The sequence below is a fragment of the Macrobrachium nipponense genome, chromosome 11 (genome assembly GCF_015104395.2).
Source record: "Macrobrachium nipponense isolate FS-2020 chromosome 11, ASM1510439v2, whole genome shotgun sequence".
NCBI classification, from domain to species: Eukaryota; Metazoa; Arthropoda; class Malacostraca; order Decapoda; family Palaemonidae; genus Macrobrachium; species Macrobrachium nipponense.
Window position 1 is genome coordinate 33313572 of NC_061087.1, and position 14990 is coordinate 33328561.

Below are 14990 nucleotides of genomic sequence, written 5' to 3' on the forward strand. Positions count from 1 at the left end.
GAAGAAGACTGTCTGACTTGACAGACAGACAGCCTCAAATCCTTCCTTCAGTAAATGTGTTTTGCCCTCATTTTGGCGAAAACGAGGCCAACCGAGAAGGGCTGATCCTGTGAGAAGACGAGGGTACGCCTTCTTCCTTTTCACAGTAACAATGATAAGGCGATCTGGGCGCTTAACAGCGTTCTTCCTATTTCCTTCTTCTTTCTCCCATGCGTTGGAAAGTCGTCAAATTGTTAAGGCGGCGATTACAATCGCATGACAATAGAGAGAGAGGACGTGAAGCGTCCTCCTCAATAAGCTTCTATTTAAAGGGCGCGAGTCCTTCCGAGAGCTCCCAACCCCTGTACGGGGAGGACGCCTCGGAGGACGAGAAGCAATCCTTCAGGATTCGTGCACGTGAACGATCTTTGGCAGCCTGAGAAGCGTCTTTCAGGTCCTGCCGAAGGGACCCCAGATCGGTGGGGGTTCCTCGTAACCCTCCTTCGGCTTTCGACATGCCCTCTCCCTGTGGTCCTGGGAGTCCGACAGAGGTCTAGACCTAGAGGCGTTATAAGGCCGATCTGACGCCCCCTCCACAACACTAGGGGCACTAAATCAACATCACTACACTCACAACACTGATTGGAGAGCGAGCACTTTAGATTCCAATTACTGATGTAATCCACCATAACAGAAAGGGCATTACCTCTCACAGAGGCAAAATAAAGTTTACTCTGTTTACTGATCTTGGAGGGGAAAACCTCCTGATTTCTATTACGCTCTAATTTGCGTACATACGAATTATACATCTTCTTTCGGAATCAGTCAATTATTACACTAATTACATTGATGACACGTTGTGCATATTAAGTGAGAATATATAGTAAGTTTCGTTATTCTCACCTAACCCCTTGCAGACAACAAAGTCTGAAACTAGTCTAACTAGAATCAAACTTCTTATGTCAAGAATTCAAATTTAAATTAAATCAATTTATGATAGCGTATGCCTAGCCGCAAAATCCAAGTTAATAAACCAAAAAGAAAACAACCAAGATACTTAAGCGGCAATGAAGTTCCAAAATCCTAGACGGAGGTAATGAAAACAGGTGTTTACATTACCGGCGACAGAAGAAAATCTGAATAGAAGATGGGAATGGTTCCTGACACCCGCCTCCCAGCGGCGGGAATGGGTACTAACCACATGCGACCACTGCGTGTGCCGGGACGCTTTGAAATTCTGTCGGGCTTCGGAGAATACAGCTATATATATATCTGACAGGTAAGTGTCATGAACAAAGTATTATTTAGAATAATATCTTGCTTTCACGCTCTTTTAACCCAAGAGAAATATAAAATTACATAGTAGGAGGTGGGTGGACTCTACGAAAAATAACCGAATTGTAAAGTAAGAAATGAAAAAAGCAGAGGAAATGTCATAGCAAGAGTAATTATATGGGAGGTACCTAAATAAACGTTTTAGGTTGGCCTCAACTGTACACTAGCCCATTAAGGTCATTATGGTAACTCAAATCCTAAAATGTAGGTATTTTGGCATCTTAGGCAACATGTCATACTTCAACTAACTTGCCATGCTAAAGAGAGCAGTGACTCCATACAAAAGCTGCAAAGTCATTGAACCCCAGAATGGCTAGCAGTTTTACTATGCTGGGATTTAGTTGCCTTGTTAGCTATTTTGTTAGTCAGAAATTTCATTAGGCTAAAAATGAGTAGCTAAGTCATCGCAATAGCTTATTTAGGTAAGAGGTGATTAAGGTTGAAGGATATGTTGATACTGTAGTGTTTAGGAGTTGGTTCAGATTATTAAAGTGCTAGTAAACCAAAAGAGTTGTAACTTTTATTTGCAAATACTGTAAGTCTAGAAAATGGTATTTACATATAGTTCATGAATACTCTTTCCAAAATCTCGTCCAAAATCTCACTTCCATATGTTTAATACAGTCAAACTCGCTTTTTGTACACCTCTCTTTTCATATGTTTCGGTTTTCTTAGACTTTTTTTCTACAAAATATTGTCTCGGTTATTGTACGTTTCCTTGGTTTTTGTACAATTGGAAACACTCCATCTGAGGTCTAGCCAAACAAAGCATCCCATCTTCTTTCCTGACCCATTCTGCTTTTGTATTCATTTATTTTGTGATCTTTTATTTGAGTGCAACAGCTAAATAAGCCATCATGGGGGCAAAGATAGATCCAAGTTCTAGCTCTTGTGTAAAAAAGGTGAGAAACACTATAGAATTTAAGAAAGAACTCGTAGCAAAGTGTTGGAGGAAGTTGCATGCCATATCAGTGAGAAAATGCCAGCAACAAGTGCTGCTGTGAAAAATTCAGAAAACTAATGGGCATACATAATGTGCCTATTTCAGGATTAAGGACATGTTTGTAAAGTAAAATGGTGTAAAAGATTTTGTGGAGAATTATCATCCCAACAAATGTTATAATCTCTCTCTCCAACAATTTGAATGACAATGTCGTACTTAGCTTTAGGCAATTTTAAAGAAATGTCAGAAACAAATGTCTGGACAGTTTTGTTGTGCGACAGGGGTCCAGTAACTCTCAAGCTGGTCCTAGTGCCAGTATAAAACAAAGGGGGGAAGTAACCTGAAATAGTGCAAGTAATAAACAATGAGAAGTAACCTCAGATAGGTCCTTTTTACTTGAAGTCCTTCTGGAGGGAGATTCCCTTTCCAAACAATAACCTCTCCTCCATACACTAACAAGTGTTTTCCATAAAGGTAAGAGTGATGTTAAATATTCATTTATTCATTTCATTAGTCATTTATATTTATTTCTCATTATTTTCTGTATGTAAAACTGTGTTTATTCCCGAGAATTTTTTTTCAGGAGGCCTTGAATGCTTTAATATTATTTATATATTATTCCTTATGGGAATTATTGTTTCAGTTTTTGTGGGAGGTTCTGGAACGGATTATGTACAAAAACCAAGGTTCCACTTTACTGTACTAATGTCTGGCTGCATACTGAACACAAAGCCATGATGGGTAGTATGTCATCCGTATACTAAGCTGGTAGAGTTACAGTAATGGAAACTTGTTTACATTGCCACATTTATAGTGCAAAAGCAAAGTGGAGCCATATATATTCCAGCTGTCAACCTTGGAAATAGCTGTGGAGTTTTCATGGAAAATATTGTTTCTTTGTAAAAGTTGTAAAATTAGCAAAGAAAACAAAACAAAGTGGTTACATAACCTAACCAGTGTGTCTGAGTTTGTAAATATTCCAAACAGTCGGGTTAAGTTAGGTTATTAAATTCTGGCCTTTGCTTATGTAGTTGATTAACATATGCAGACACTATCTTGTAAACACCTCTGAATTGTAGTTAATTGAAGTTAACAATCTTTCGGTTGAGATGAGAATATTTTTTTGAAATTGTTCAGTAACTATGACACGTGGTAGATTGTCATTTGCAGTGCCATGATTAATTATTTGAAACTACATGCAAAACAAATTGCTAGCTTTCTTAAATGTTCATCATAACCATTGTATCTTGATGGGTACAATTCTTTGGTTTTATGTTACGTGCACGAGTGAAATCTCCCAACTGCATTACAAATGAGAACTGGGCGGGCCTTTCTGGTTCAATACATTTATGAGGAGAGTAGCTTGTATACCAATTTGGAAAGACCTTCTGCAATAGGTGAAGGCAAACTTCATTGCTCCTAGTCTCAATTCAGACATGGTTTGGATTAGTGAATGGTGTAGTCAATGGAGTATGAGGCTGAAATCCAGTTAGTGAAAATGATGTTGATTATTAGATTTTGTACAGATTTTCCACATCATTCCCCACAGCAGGTGGACGAGAGACTGCAGAATGATTCAGAAGCTTTTAACTATTCAAGGTGTAACTTCTGTCACACACCTTACTTTTGAGAAACATAAGTTAGGTATAGTATGTAAGGTCTGATAAAATCAGCTCAACTGGGTTTAGGTCATTTGTCTTTCCGTTACGTACTAGAATACAGTTCACCAGTATGGATGTCTGCTTCTGCCAAAGGTTTATCTCAGATAGTGGTTCATGGTGGTAGGTTTCTGTTTTCAAATATTAGCAGTTATGACTTAAACCTTCAACAGATGGTCTATATTTGTGGTTATGATTTAGACCATTTGTTGATGGCCTTTTTGTTTGTCAGTTTTTCATAAGTTGTATTTTAACCAGATCTTTTATATTCACAATTGATCCCCAGTCTCCTGTTTCTGCCGAGAGCAGATTTCCTGAATAGCAGCACCTATGGAACTATAAAAATGGAATGGACATAATGCGTATAAGTGATGCCAATTGTCACTGCACCGTGCCATTGGAAAGGGTGGAGAAGACGCTGAATTAAGCTATTAAAGCATAGTCTTGCAGACGCTTCTTTCACTCTTTTGTCCTTCATTTTCCACCAGCTTCAATAAATATAGGCTCATCGGAGAGCTCTTGAAGATCCCTTTGAAATGCATATAATTAAGTTCGTAGAAAATATGGTGTTTTAGGTAGATATCCAGATATGCATTTTACCTGGGTTTGCTTTTTTACTCGACTGTTTCAAATTTTTTAATATAAATTTTAATAAATTAATCATTGGTTAAAAGCTCTTGAAAAGCAATTTCCAATGAACCCAATGAAGCGCATATATGTCTCATGCAGTAGAAATAATCATGCATGCCATGTTATGAGACTGAGTGATTTCATGTCTTTACCATGGGGTTGTGTAATAAATTTTACCACTAAAGCCTGTTGAACCTCTTCTATTTAATATCCTTCTAAGTATCAAAGTCTTTATGCTCTACTTTGCATTTTATGCACTACCTAGGTCTTACCACCTTGCTATCCAGTCTGTGTCACCAAGGGATTAACCATATCATCATGAAACAATGGATAGGTCTATATTAAATGTATTATCGTGTAAACAGAAATTACTAAAATGAATAATTTGTACCACTAAACATAATGCAACAAATGTCATAACAAAGATATTGTCATGGAAAATTAAGAGATTACACTCCAATATAGCGAGGTGGCCTTTGCGATACAAAGCTCTCTCCACCCTTTGCAATGGCGGCATGTTGCGTATGGCGATTTTGCGCATGTCCATTCCATGTGTATAGTTCCTTGGCAGCACCAATATGCAGTAAATTTGCCTTACTGCCAAACTCTCAGTGCCAGAGGTTCTTGATTCCTCAAGCTATTGGACTATAGAACAGTATCCCTGAGGATGTCGTGCAATTTAAAATGCAATGTATTACTACCCTAATGCAGTTTTCCTTGAATATTAGTAATATAAACACTTACATTTTTATTTATTACTTAATTTATTTTTTTTTTTTTTAATAATAAACTTTAGTTCTCTCAGTTCTCTCAATATTTCCCTTTACCTCCTCTTACTCCTTTCCAATTAACACCATATTCTTTGGGAGCTTGAATTTCAAGTCACTGGCCCCTGTGCTCCTGTTTCATATGAATAGGGTTAATTTTCCGAATAATTATAAAATATTACTCATATTAACATGAGTCTTGAAATGGGGAAACAAATGGACAGTTATGTATGGGTATTAGTTTTAAAAATAAATCCTACAGAGAACTTTTAAGGATCAGTTAGATTCCCCCTTTTCAAGTAAAAATACAAAGACTCAAAGCAAGTGGATTTGTTTATAAAACAAGGAACTGGTCATCAAACATGGATCTGGCAGTGCTGTCGTTTTCTGAGGATAGCCCTGACAGTCATCTGTAACGTCTAACCAGTCCTTGCTCAATGCGGTCATTCTGATGTCAACAGCAGACGCCGGCAGCATCGGTTACTGGGAGTAACCAGTTACCTGAATGGGAGAAAGAGAAGCAACTGCAGCATCAGATGTGGCTATGAGACAACACTGTCGTAAAGTTCTTTACTGTATTCTTAAATGCTGTGATATTTTCTGGAAATAAATTTGTTGGTGAAAACGACTGCATTACCTTATATATGTTTGAGAGTCGGTTCTTTGTTTTGTAAACAACTTCACTTGTTATGAGTCTGTATTTTTACTTGGTTTGTGTTTTTACATCACTGCACCAGATAGAAAAGGGAAATTGAATAGATTCCTGAAGAGATTTATTTTTAAAAATACTACCCATATGTAACTGGATTTGTTTCTTGATACCCTCTGTCATTAGCTTTATCTGTGACTACTTGGCACGGGTTCGACAAGTGTTAAAATTATAACCATTGTTCATGAACGCTTCCAGTAGTTACCCCCATAGATATAGAGGGGAGAGATTGGACAGACAAGTGACGATTGTCTGCATGTGAGGCACCATTGTTATGCGATGAATCTGAGAAATGGCAGTGGCTGAGACTGCAGAGACCAGCAGCAACAAAGCCACTTCTAGCACCTAGTGCTTAGCCATCAACTGTATTTTATACAGAAACAGGATCACACAACAACGGGGGATCATGTTTCACAAGATATTGACATTTTTCTTTCATGAAAGTCTTTATGACTGTGTTGAAACAATTTCAAGTACTAAACATATGTTAGATCACAGTCAACTTGCATCTACTAATGCCTGCATTTTGGGCTGATAAAATAATGAATGTTGTAATAAGCTTTTTATTAAAGCCTATTTGACATTAAATTTATGTAGCCTAATAAATTAGCATGTAGGGTTACTGTCAGTCAATATAACCATGGATAAGTGAATTTTCCCTACTACTATTTATTATAACTTGTACGTAGTATCATGAGGCCTAGCCCTAGGCGTGCTGCAGTTGTAAGTGTTAATGAAGTATTATAATGTTATTTACAATATCATCAATAAGTTCTCAAACCTCCTTGTATGCAGAGGACATTTTAAGGTATTGGGCTATTTTTCAGTTTTACCATTATCATTTTTTACTCTATACGTACTTCAAATTTATACTACATTGTAGCTTTAAAAGTAAACTTTACCAACTAGCTAGTCTACCAGGGTTGATCATCAAATAACCAAGGGTAGTCTAACATAGCCTAACCTTATCTTAGCAAAGGTAGCCTAATTTGGCATAACCTTCAGGAATGCTGATTTTTCTATCTGTCCCCCTCCACAGACTATGAAATACAGCTCAAGTCTTGGCTAGCTATGGAAGTCTTAAGTTATTCTTACAGGCTAGCCTAACTTAGACTTTAGTGTAAATAAATATGTTGAATAACATGTCAGTAAGATTTATATATGATTACTATATGTCTGCAGACTGCAGCACATGCTAATTATTAGTAACTTAATATTTTGCCATGTTATTTCCCTCACAATATTTATGCGCCTTTATATTAGAATCCGTCTTAACTTATGTTTTATTTTTCATTACTTTTTAATGGAGCTCTTCTATTCATGATAGAAACCTTTTCAGAATTATTATTAGAATACAGTTCACCAGTATGGATGTCTGCTTCTGCCAAAGGTTTATCTCGGTTAGATAGAGTGGCTCATGGTGGTAGGTTTCTGTTTTCAAATCTTAGCAGTTATGACTTAAACCTTCAACAGATGGTCTATATTTGTTGTTATGATTTAGACCATTTGTTGATGGCCGCTTTTCGTTGTCAGTTTAAGAATAAGTTGTATTTTAACCAGATCGTTTACATTTATAATTAATCCCAGTCTCCTGTTTCTGCCCGAGAGCAGATTTCCTGAATAGCAGCACCTATGGAACTATAAAAATGGAATGGACATAATGCGTGTAAGTGACGCTGATTGTCACTGCACAGTGCCATTGGAAAGGGTGGAGAAGATGCATTAAGCTATTAAAGCATAGTCTTGAAGACGCTTCTTTCAGCTGTTTATTACTGCTTGTCAATTTGGCCTGCTTAGTCTGAAGATATTTTATGTGCTTTAATGGGTTTTGTATCCATCCCCCATAATTTTGCATGAGTTCGAAGAGTATTTTTACCTTCATCAGGCCTTGCGCTGTTGTTTGGGTAAGGATGTTAAGTCCTACAGTTCACTGAAGAGGGCCATTGATAGACAAAAATTAATTAAGGACCTCACACTAACAAGTGGTGAATATACCCATAAGTAAACATTATCTTACAGATGAAAATAGCTGTTTTTATTGTCTGCTCTTGACAGAGTGTTCATGCACATATGGTTTGTCTTAATGAAACAGAAACAGGCAAGATGAATAGACATGGTAAATGGTGGTTGTGTAAAGACCACATTCATAACATGCATTCATTTATGTATGATAAATTGTAACTGCAAAATTACTAGTACACATGTCAGAATACTACTTTTGAAAACTTACTGTTTAACATGGATAGATTTTCTTTATTGTTGTTGCTCTTTGCTTACAGGAAGAATTTAATTGTTCGTCAACATATTGAGTATCAGGAAAAGAGAAAAGGTAATCAGATATGGAAATTGGTAGTGTTCACATAACCCCCACTTGATGCATGAATTGTAGGATTTGAAGCTTCTCTGGTTGCTGCAGGTACATTGTATAAAGAAAGAGTTACACTAAGTGTGTTAGCACTAAGGTAAGAGAAATGAGCTCTAGTTATATTCTTCTCTCATTTAGTTTTATGAAATACAAATATCAATCAAAATAAATTACAGTGGATTAATGCTGTCCATTCTTGAAGTTGTATTAAATTAAGATAATTTAAGAGGTTGATAAAGACAACTTTCTGGAGCAAATATAAATATATATTTATTGTATAGTATTAAAAGAATTTGATGTGTCCATACTGCATTTCTATTTAAGTAAATGAGATGGAATTCTAATCCTAAACGAAGTTTTAGACGAGCCGCAGTGAAAAAGGATTGTTTTAAATGGGCCACAACCCAAGAATCTACATATGGGTATTTGACTGGTCAAAAATTGATTTGCCAATGAGATTGAATCAGTTTTTGCAGATGGAAATAAACCTTTTTGGACTACTGCTGTGAGACCTAATGGTATGCAACTTAATTATCATTTCTAAAGAAAGGTTGAAATAAATATACACGTATATGGTTTTTGTGTGTGCAGATGCGAGTTATTTTGTTTGATCTTATAAATGACTAGAGTATTTTTGAGAGTAAATGAATGTTAAAATTTTGATAGAACACTTTTTAAGAGTTAATGGTTAACTATACATTTGCTATCCTAATTTTGTTTTGTAATGCTGATATATCCTTGTTAAATGGCCAAATTACCCTGGGTTTTCCATCAATTATGAGATTGCTAGGCCATGGATTCTCAAAAAACTGTGCTTCCCAAATCATGCTGGATTTGAAGACCGTACCACAACTTCATTGCAGTCTTTGTTTGTATGGTGTTTTTATGTCTCATGGAACCAGTGGTTTATTCAGCAACGGGACCAACGGCTTTACTTGACTTCCGAACTAACGACTATCACGTCTTGTTTCATCTTGTGATCTTTGACCAGGGAAGAATTTTACGCACCTGTGTTCTCTGTAATTTATGTGTTGTTAATACCTTGATGGTTTGTAATGTCAGGTCTCGATGCCGAGGAAGAGTCCACGTTCCCCATTTTGTCATAATAGTGGGTATTGTTGTAGGATGCGTGTTCTCTGCTCATGCTATCATGGAGCAAGAGAGGTAATATTTAATAGGGTGGTCTGATTATAGAGGTTACCATAATTGGAAATTGTTTAGTATTAGGTTTAGTATCATTATCAGATTTTGGTTTTGTTACTGTTTTTCAGGTTAAATTCCAGAATTTGCTGGGCAGTAGAGTGATAACCACATATTGCTTCAAAGACTTTTATTCAGACTAAATATTAAGTGACAAAGCACTGTTCAAAGTTCTTAACCCTTAAACGCCGAAGCGGTAAAAAAAAAATTGTCTCTCCCGTGTGCCGGAGGTGTTTCAGAGTGAGCGGGGCGGAAGCGGAAAAAATATTTTTTTTCAAAAAATTACAGTGCGCTTAGTTTTCAAGATTGAGTTCATTTTTGGCTCCTTTTTTGTCATTGGCTGAAGTTTAGTATGCAACCATCAGGAAATGAAAAAAATTATCATTATCATATATAAATAATGCGATATATGATAGCGCAAAAACGAAATTTCATATATAATTGTATTCAAATCGCGCTGTGCGTAAAACGGTTAAAGGTAACAAGTTACTTTTTTTCCGTTGTAATGTACACTAAATTGCGATCATTTTGGTATATAGCACATTGTAAAACGATAAAAAGCAACACAGAAAATATTATCACAATATAATGCATGAATTCGTAACGCGCGGACGTAAACAAATATTTTTTTCAAAAATTCACCATAAATCTAAATATGTCCTAGAGACTTCCAATTTCTTTCAAAATGAAGACAAATGAATGAATATTACTATACTGTAAGAGTATTAGCTTACAAATGCAGTTTTCGACCATATCTGACGAGTTAAAGTTGACCGAATGTCGAATTTTTTTATATATATTTTTTTATATGCAATTATTTCAGAAATAAGAAAAGCTACAACCTTCAAATATTTTTCGTTTTATTCTACATGAAATTGCACACATTTTCATATATAAAACTCTATGAAATGCCTAATATGAAATGGAGCAAATATTCCGAGAATGGGACGTACCTATTTCGGAGATTTGTGGCGGAGAATCCGCGCGCGGAGGGAAGGAAAGTTTTTTTTTTAAAATTCACCATAAATCTAAATATTTGTTTCAAGATGAAGATAAATGACTGAATATTACTAGACTGTAAGAGTTTTAGCTTACAATTGTGTTTTTCGACCATTTCGGTAGAGTCAAAGTTGACCGAACGTGGTTTTTTTTCTATTTATCGTGATTTATATGCAAATATTTCAAAAATGAGAAAAGCTACAACCTTCAATTATTTTTATGTTGTATTCTACATGAAATTGCGCACATTTTCATATATAAAACTTTATGTAAAGGCTAATTTAAAATGGTGCAAACATTACCACAATCACACGTATGATTTTTTTCGGAAGAGTTACCGTGCGGATGTAAAGAAAATGTTATTTTTTTCATAAATTCACCATAAATCGAAATATTGTGCTAGAGACTTCCAATTTGTTGGAAAATGAAGGTAAATGATTGAATATTACTAGAATATACGCGTTTTAGCTTACAATTGCGCTTTTTTGACCATTTCGGTAGAGTCAAAGTTGACCGAAGGTTGAAAATTTGTCACATCCTTTTTTTATATGAAAATATTTCAAAATTGATAAAGCTACAACCATGGGTTATTTTTAGTTGTATTGTGCATGAAATTGCGCACATTTTCATATATAAAAACTTTATGTAAACGGCTAATTTAAAATGGTGCAAACATTACCACAATCACATGTATGATTTTTTTCGGAAGAGTTACCGCGCGGATGTAAGGAAAAAGTTTTTCATAAATTCACCATAAATAGAAATATTGTGCTAGAGACTTCCAATTAGTTGTAAAATTAAGGTAAATGATGATTGAATATTACTCAAATATAGAGTTTTAGCTTACAATAGCGTTTTTCGACCATTTTGGTAGAGTCAAAGTTGACCGAAGGTTGAAATTTTGGCACTTATCATTATTTATATGAAAATATCTCAAAACTGATAAAAGCTACAATCATGAGTATTTTTTTGTTGTATTCTACATAAAAATGCGCACATTTTCATATATAATACTCCATGTGTAACGGCTAATTTAAAATGGTACAAAAATTATGTCAAAGTGACAAAATAATTTCCGAGATGTGTCACAGATACTTTTTAGTGCGGCAAGAAAGAAATTCGCGCTTGCGCGCCTGCGTAACGATTGTAACCAAAACACACCTTGATCCGTGAACTCCCAGCATCCCCCAAGGCGCGAGATTCAAGAGTTTTCGGCTGGTAGGCCTAAAAGTATTTTTCCGCGAATTTTTAAAAAAACTTTTGTATGTCGACGTAAAATACGTCCAGTCGGCACCCGAGAGACAAAAAATGTCGACGTAAAATACGTCCAGTCGGCGTTTAAGGGTTAATCACACAACAGAAGGGTTCTAAATACCTAGCCTAAGCATTGAGTACAATGAAACTATCATATCATCCTAACACTTCCCCTTTACATTTTATTGGACAGATACATAAACATAGAACAATCAAAAAGAAAGGAACACAAAGTGCAGCAGTATTGGTCGCATGAGCACTTGAGTACGCAGCAGAATATTGTACTGAAAGGGAATCATACATAAACAGCGACATACAATGCAGCAGTATTGGTCGCATGACTATCTAGCGGAATATTATATGGAAAGGGAATTGTACATAAACAGCGACATACAAGAGGAAAATCTACCTGAGCAGCCTCAAGGTTTTGAAGATGGCAACAGGAGGGGATAACAGTGTTTAGGCTGAACAAGTGTGTTTATATGGGTTGAAACAAAAGGCGAAGAGTGTTAAAAGAAGATCAAAGTTATTCTCATTGGCATGGGTTTTAGCCTTCCCATGGTGACCACTGCCTGTTCACACACACCAAACGCAAGAAGTTGTATGCATGCTTGTACATTTGTGATGACTAGCTGTGCTATATAAATAATATCAGTGGTTCAAGGAGATGCTAAATATGGAAGATGAGATCAGAGAGCTCGGGGAGATCTCAGATTTACTATCTCTAAGGATTCAGAGATTAGACAACAGTAGCATTAACATTGGTCAGCGTGCCTATGAGGATCAGATATTAGAAGAATTTAAACTTGCTGAGGGGTCAAGGAGTTGCCTGCCCCTTCAGTGCAACCATCTTTAACTTAAGGAATGAGGCAGACTGTGACTGCAAAAAGAGTGTGCTTATAGAAGGGTCGATGGCGTGCTGCTTTATGTGGTGAATGGTGCTAGGCCTGACTTATTGAGCTTTGGTCAAAGTTATCTGAGCCAGTTCCTGTCTGGGCCTAAGTGGAGATCATATTTAGAAGCAGATTTACCAGTGACAAGTCAGATAGGAAATCATTCAGCGGCCAGGAGGTGATGATGGCTGGAGGAGCTGGGGAATGAAGGTGCAAGAAGCAATCCATTGTGACGCCCTCTACACAACATGCCGAGTACATAATCATGGGTGTGGCTGCCCAAATATCTCTCTGGCTGAAGAACATCTTCAATGTGCAAGCAGCCCTGCATTCAATCGGACAACACCAGTGCATTGTATATGGTCGAGAGAGAGATATAGTTGGTGACTGCTACAAGGCATTAGATGTGAAGTATGATTTCAAAGAGGACTGTATATTAAGAAGGGACTGATCCGTGTGCAGTATGTGATGTCCCGTGATAACTTTACTTATCTGCTGACCAAGCCTCTGACTGGCAGGAAGACACAAGAAATCTCTATTTAAGAACTGACTGATTATTATCCCTCAAGTGGCAAATATTTTTTTGATTTATTACTCATTATAACTTTGTTTAATGCTTATGGGTATTATTTATGGTTTGTTCACAAGCAAACGAGACTCCCTGTCTATAGTGAACATGTACTGAAAGGGAATCATAAAGCTTGTGTTCTCCATAGACATGGAGTCTTGCTTGCTTGTGAACAAACCATGAATAATACTCATAAGGCTTAAACAAAGGATACAATGAGTAGTAAATTGAAAAATATTTGGCACGTAAGGGATAATAATCACTAATTCTTGCAGAGATTTCATGCATCTTCCTGCAAGTCAGGGACTTGGTTGGTAGATAAAATGTACTCCACACAGATCAGTCCTTCTTAATATACAATCCTCTATGAAATGATACTTCATGACTAATGCCTTGTACCAGTCATTAACCGCATCTCTCTCAGCCAAAGGCAATGCACTGATGTTGTGTGATTGAATGCAGGGCTGCTTGTGCAGTTAACTAGCCCCAGCCTCATTTAAGATGTTCTTCAGCCAGAAAGATTCTTGGACAGCCTAAGCCATGGTTATGTACTCGGCATGTTGTGTAGAGAGTGTCACAATGGATTGCTTCTTGCACCTCCACTCCACAGGTCCTCCGGCCATCATCATCACCAGGTTGCTGAATGATTTCCTATTTGACTTGTCATTGGTAAAATCTGTTTCTAAATATAATCTCCACTTAGGCCCAGACATGAACTGGCTCAGATAATTTACAACAAAGCTCAACAAGTCGGGCCTCATACCATTTGCCATACGTACAGCAGCATGCCATTGACCCCTCTATAAAACATAATCTTTGCAGCCACAGTCTGCCTCGTTCCTCGACTTGAAGAGGTTGCACTGAAGGGGCTATACAACTCCTTGACCCTCAGCAAGTTCAAATTCCTCTAATATCTGTTACACCTAGGCACAGTGGCCAATGTTAATGCTACTGTTGTCTAATATCTGAATCCTTTGAGATAGATTTCCTGAGATCTCCCCAAGCTCACTTTATCTCAGCTTCCATATTTAGCATCTCCTTAAACCACTTGATATTATGTAGCACAGCTAGTCATCAAAATGTACAGGCATACATACAGCTTCTTGCTTTGGTGTGTATGAACAGGCAGTGGTCTCCATGGGAAGGCTTGAATCCCATGTCAATGAGAATTTTGATCTCCTTTTACCACTCTTGGCCTGTATGTTTCAGCACATACAAAAAAAAAACACTTAAGAGTTCAGCCTACACACATTATCCTCCAGTTGCCATTTTCAAAACCTTAAGGCTGCTCAGGTAGACTTCCTCTAGTAATGTTGCTGTTCATGTAAGCTGATATCACATCAGCGTGCTTGCACTGGGTGTGTGAAGCAGTCACCAATATTCACTGATCCTTTCCTGCTAGAGTATCTTACTAAAGGCACTTGCATCACAACACTTGTGGTCTGATGCACTTGAATCAAGAAACCACCTTTCCTGTAATCCCTGGCTTATGTATGCATGGACATTAGCCTCTGTGCATAGGATTACAGTTTCATATTCATCAGTGTTACTTTCACTTTTGGAAAATGAAGCCTTCCTGTCACAATTCTTCTTAGATTGTTCTCCTTGAATACCAGCCTTGCTTGGTGCCTCAGTTTCTTGTAAGTGTAACATATCCACTGCTTCCTCTGGCCTTGACCAGAATTGTTGT

At 36.9% G+C, this 14990-nt stretch overlaps 1 long non-coding RNA gene across 1 annotated transcript in view; it reads left to right on the forward strand.

Moving 5' to 3' along the window:
* Positions 1-14990, forward strand: part of LOC135205199 (uncharacterized) — a 55468-nt gene that overhangs the window by 36518 nt on the left and 3960 nt on the right. The window contains exons 3-4 of the long non-coding RNA XR_010312506.1: positions 8301-8483; positions 8711-8904. This is a non-coding gene — a long non-coding RNA (uncharacterized LOC135205199). The remainder of the gene's footprint in view (positions 1-8300; positions 8484-8710; positions 8905-14990) is intronic.